This window comes from Passer domesticus, chromosome 3 (genome assembly GCF_036417665.1).
Source record: "Passer domesticus isolate bPasDom1 chromosome 3, bPasDom1.hap1, whole genome shotgun sequence".
Taxonomy (NCBI): domain Eukaryota; kingdom Metazoa; phylum Chordata; class Aves; order Passeriformes; family Passeridae; genus Passer; species Passer domesticus.
The window spans coordinates 50507599-50513500 of record NC_087476.1 but is presented as its reverse complement, the minus strand read 5'-3'; the positions used below and the strand labels follow the sequence as shown (position 1 = coordinate 50513500).

The 5902-nt window shown below is 34.3% G+C and overlaps 1 long non-coding RNA gene across 1 annotated transcript; it reads right to left on the bottom strand.

The window, feature by feature from the left end:
- Nucleotides 1–966: 966 nt before the first annotated feature.
- On the bottom strand, nucleotides 967–5369 carry LOC135298083 (uncharacterized). The gene is made up of 3 exons (XR_010360054.1): nucleotides 5210–5369; nucleotides 3820–3895; nucleotides 967–2296 (listed from the first exon to the last, which is right to left on the bottom strand). It is a non-coding gene; the product is annotated as an uncharacterized LOC135298083 (long non-coding RNA).
- Between the last annotated feature and the right edge of the window lie 533 nt (nucleotides 5370–5902).

Genomic DNA, 5902 nt, shown 5'->3' with positions numbered 1-5902 from the left:
ATTCATATCGACCACTTTAGGGTTGGTAGAGGCACTACTTTAATTTATGGAATCTATGCTGATGTGTCTATCATACTGTTTTCATAAATATTTTTATATACAACTATGAATAATCATTTAAAATAATTTTCTGATACAGCCTTGGGAATTATTGACTTTCATTCATGTAATCATTTGTTTTAATAATAGATTTGGTAGATTTTCTTTAGTGCAATAAAGTAGTTGATTATAACAAGACTGCAAAGTCTGAAGATAACCTATGCTATTACAGAAAATGGATGATGGATATGGTAAGACACCAATTCCAGCGGAAGCTCTTCAGTGGTTGAAGTGGAAGGAGGAAGAAGGGAAGAAGTTGTGCACAATTGAAACAAGGACTCATTGCCAAAAAAACACAATGTAGAAAAATAGCATATGATGGAGGGATAGGCACAAACGCCTACAGCACAAAATGAAATACAGCTGGAAGAAAACATAAAAGGCAATCAGGAAATGCTCTGAAATGCATTGGATGTAATAATGGGATGAGAGAAAGAAGGGCTTCTTAGTTAAAGGGAGAAGGCAAGCTACTACAGGGGACAGAGTGTTCTTGCTTCAGTTTGGTTGGTTTATTCTATATAGAATGTTAAGTTCACATTTAATTCACTTAGCATGGTTAATATTGATAGCAAGGATTAAGAAAAGAGGCAATATTACAGAAAAAAAAAAAAAAAACCCAGACCAATTATATGAAGATAACTCATTTTTCAAGTTATTCCTGATGAGAATCACTTAAGACAACTGGTTTAGGCAGTTTTCCTGGATGACTTGTAAAGACTCAGTGAACTGAAAAAAGGCAAACAGTAAGTACCCTTTACAGAAAAAGGGAGGGAGTAGGGAGAAGAAAGCTTAAAGGAGGTATAAGCCCAACATAATATATAATATTGATGACTGCAAAAATAATAGGAACCATGTTATTAATCAATTTGCAAGAACCCCAAGAATAATCAAGTAATAATGAACTGTCAACATTTACTAGTCATTGCCAGGTTTTATTCAAAATGGTCTTGTTACCTTATAATAGGACAAATTTCCTAGAAGATATAGGAAAAAGTAGATGCAATCTCTTTTAACTTTAGTAATGCTTATGTTTGTTATCAAACTAATGCTAGTTTGATAGTAATTCAAGTAGTCTTGTAAGCATAGAATAAGAGAAATATCAAAAACAAAAAAACCTTGAAAAAATGAGTTTAGTTATTGAGTTTAGTCTTAAAGTAAAGAAAGCATTTTAGCTCACACATTGGTCTCACCTATTTGATATTTATTATCCAATTACTATTTATGACAATACTATAAACAATGGAATAGGAAAATCCGTATGTTATAACTGGGCATGACACCAAATCAGAAAACAAAGACTTTGGAAGTGGGATAGGAATTCAAATTATGCTTATAAATTGAAGAAATTTAAATACAATGTTACATAACTACAAGAGTAAAGAATCAATCTAGGTAGGAAAAGTCTTATGTAAAAATGTATGTTGTGCAACAGCTATCTCGAAAACTGCAGTGCAGAAAAAATCCTGACACGGTGGAATTTACACATCACAAAAATATGTGTTACTGAAAATAAGGCAAATGACATTTTAAGAGGCAATCTTTAGAATAAGTTTTGTGTAAACCACAAAAGGCAAGGAATTATACCTTTTCATTCAGCACTGCTAAAGCTTCTAATGAAAGGTCATATCTAGAATAATTGGCAAGATCTGTGTGGGAAAGTTAAAAGAAAAAAAAAGGGAGATAAGGCTAGGAAAGGGATGATATACAAAGGGTTATTCCAAATAAGGGAGAAATATGCCATTTTCTAAAGCTACAGGGTTAGAAAACAAGTTAAGGGTCTAATCTAGAACTTAGAATAGACAAAAAGAGAGGCTGTCCAAATAAAATTCGTGTTTAAACAACAGAATAATAATGGAATATTTGTTTTCAGAAAAGCTTCATATCAGCAATTCACAAACAGTTTCATCAACATCTGCCAAAATCTGTTACCCAATAGTAAGCACCAGTTGGGATGCTCAAACACGTGCATGATCTGTTTCTTCATGGCCTGTATTAAAGATCATCCTCAGGGTTTAAGAATCAGAACAGTGCATTTGGATCCCCTAAAAATTTGCCACTGCATTATTCCTCCATTTTCTGATGGAAAAATATTAAGAACATTTCTGCACTGGTTCAGCAAAAGACGTTTCCTTTGTCCCATCCCTTAGTGATCCCACAGGCAGTACAGTACTTGTCTGTTCAATGAGGCCTCCATTTACTGGGAAAAAAGAAAAAGAAGAAAAGAAAGGGTGACACTGAATTGAAAGATTGTATTGGGAAGACAGATAAAATCATTTCATTAATTCATCCGTGTGCTTCACATAGTCACTTCAGAAAAGTCCCTTGTCACAAGAAATAACTGTGGGGTAATATTGTTTTTAATCTATAATTAATCTCAAATATGCCACTGTTTCAGAGAAAGAGGATCCAAATTGACAATTGGACAGTTATTTTATATGTATGAGAGTAACTGGCCCAAAAGTATCCATTTTGTAAAGAAGAACACATATTTTTATGGTGTCATTACAATTCATTTATGAATATTTATCTTTAAAATACTAACTGATGAGAGAATAGGACTAAAGTGTCAAAAATAAAGTGGAAAAAAGATCTTGCTTAATAAATAAATAAATAAATATATATATATATATATATATGCACAATTAATTTACATCTCTAGAGAAAATTAGAATTTCTTCTATTTCCCTAACCTCCCCCCTGCTCACTGATGGGGAATATCTTGATGTTCCGGTTTTATGCATGATCCACTTATTCATAATTTTTCTTATGTTATATTTTTAACTGTGTTTTATACTTCCTCTCTTTGTGCTTTGACAAACAGCTATCAGCATAATAGTTTTTGGAAGTGAATGAATGCCAGGGAGCAGATGCTTGAAATGAAGTTTAGGCAACTAAAAACACAGAACAGTATGTTATCTATAGTATTAGCCATTTAACTCTTTCTTGCCATCAGAGCCAGGATTTAATTTTCTTAAAAGGTTATAGGTTATAGGGACTGGTACTATGAGGTGAAATGATGTGACCCTAATACTGGGAGACCAGGATGTAGCTCAAGGTGTATGCCAGTGGACTGAAGCACATCAATCTAAGTTAAGTGCTGCAACAGAGCTTTGTTACTTGCTCAGTTTACTTGATTTTGATTCCTGTGCTGAATGCCTATGACCCAGGGGTACTCTATCAAAGTTTTTCGCAGGACATTCCACTAGAATTAATTCACAACCATTATATTTTTCCTTAGTCTGCCACTGTCTCTTATTTAGTTTCACATCTGCTACAATCAAGTACTCTTTCCATTGTCTTCGTTCCGTTTGAGTTCTTAAGAAAACAGATTAAAGAATAAAAGTGCCTGCTTACTATAAAATACATCTCCAGCTAGAAACATTCCTGCTTTAATCTGTCAGCAACTTTTAGGCAGAGGAGAGAGATTTTGTAATGTGTATTGAATAACTTTTTCCACACAGGAAAGGCAACTTTTCCAACTAGAGATCTTGTTAAATAGTTCCTCTTTCGTGTGAGTTTTTGTGGATAGGACACAGGGAAAAAGACTCGTTTTGCACTTCTACACAAACAATTATTTAAAAATATCAACTAAGAATACTTCAACTAAGAATATCAACTAAGTTTACTTCAGCATTCATGCCTTGTCAGATGCTGAAGAGCTGATATACAACTATTCCTAGTCTGGGGCTAGGCTTGTGTCATTGCTTTCTTCCATCTCACCTTGATGCAACTCATTAGAAGCCCAGTTAATCCATTTTTCTAACACCATTTTTGCAGTCTTAGGGAGAAAGAACAGCTGAAAAGAAAGCAGATAAATAATGACAGAAGGCAACTTTGCAGGTGAAACACTGATTTTTTTTCTTTTATGAGATGTTGACAAAACAACTTTGAAAAATGAAGACTTCTTCAGTTCATCCTTCTTGAGGATTTGAAAAGAGAAATAGAGTTTCATGACTATCAGGTGGAAAAAGGCAGACAGACCATTTCCACAAAATTTTTCAGAACAGTGCTGGTTTGTTTTTATGGGTTTAGTTTTTTGCACATGAGTCTATGACCCCCTATCTTTCTGCTAAGTGGATCTATTGGTTCACCTATGGAATTCTCCTCTCTCAAATAAACCATTTGTCCTTTTGACAAATAGACACCACAGATCACAGATATCCTGATTTGGAAGGGACTCACAAGGATCATCAAGTCCAACCCTTAAGTGAAAGGCCCATACAAGAATCAAAACCACAACCTTGGCATTATTAGCATTGTGCTCTGACCAACCAAGCTGGTCTCAGGGTGCTCATTAGTTTGTAATAAATTTTTCATACATCTCAATATATCACCATTAACCATTCCTAGATTCCCATTCCCACAGGACAAGGCACACAGCAGCCTCCTGCTTGTCTTGCCCAGGACAGAAGCAAGTCTAGGATGAGTATCCAGAGAACTAGACAGAAGTATTATACATACTCTGCATCATAACTTTCTAGGGCTTTTTTCTATCAATTTACCTCTCTAGAAAGTTAACTGTTTAAAAAGGCTTTGCCTTCCTATTCCCTTATTTTCAGGCCAACAATTCACAATAGACTCTGCCATGTGAAGAATGCAGGGGAGGTGAAATCCGCAGCTGAAGAGGAGTCCATGCTCTATGAATAGAGACCATGCATTACAACGTGAGGCACCTTATTACTCTTTTCCAGTTAAAAGACAGGTGCAAACTTTGTACCTATTTAAAGACTTCAGAAAAAAAAAGTGTCTGGCAAAATATGTCCTCCAAAGACTTGTTGTCATCCCCATTTTGTCCAGAAGAGGACAAAAGTCACTAGAAGAGGACTAGAAGAGGAACTCAAGTCCATAAATGTCTTAGCAGAATGATGAAAGGCATCATCCTGCAAGAAAGGACCAGAGGAAAAAATTCTAATAATAATAACAACAGAAATGACAGCAGCAACAACAACAACAACAACAAAACAACAACAAAACAACAACAACAACCATAATAATAATAATAATAATTAATAAATTTTCATCAGTGTTTACGTGAACACAAAGATGTGGCATTCTTCAAATTGACTGATAAAACTGCTGTCTCCAGAATCAGAATTCAGGTTCTGAGTACCATAGCTGGGCCTGCACAGGCAGTTTCCCCCTTATTTGGTGGAGACATAGGACCAGAGAGGCTGAATACTTGTGCAGGGAAGCAGAATTCTCACAGCCTAAATTGTTCCACCAGTTATTTAAAGACCAGCTGATTGGAAGGTGATCCTTTTTCCTTCAATCTTAATTGAAAGATACTTGATGAGATACCTGAAACTAAACAGTGATATGTAAAGTTAGAACATTTTTAAAGTTAGAACATTGAGATTATGAATCTCAAAGATTGACAGAAGTTTGAAAATTAGGATTATGGAGATTAGTTACTGTCCACATACAACTAATTCTAGAAAAAGTAATGAGTTCTGCTGGTAAGAGAAATAAATTCAAGATTATAGGGATAGTTAAATATTCCAGTATATTTATAATAAGTTTCTCTTAGATCAATTAATAAACTGAGATTTTTTGACGGATGAATGAAGGAATCAATCTTTAAAACTAGGCTTAAATTTCTTAGATGTGCCTACATTAAGAGAATATTTGAGACTGGCCACTGAATTTATGTTTTAAGAAAACCACAAATGCAGAGGATAACCCAACCACACTGGCAGATTTGAATATTATGGACAAGAATGCTCTAATTTATTATATTTTACATGGATATGTATTTATTTTAAAAATATTAATTATTTATTTTATATGGATTTTTTTTTTTTTG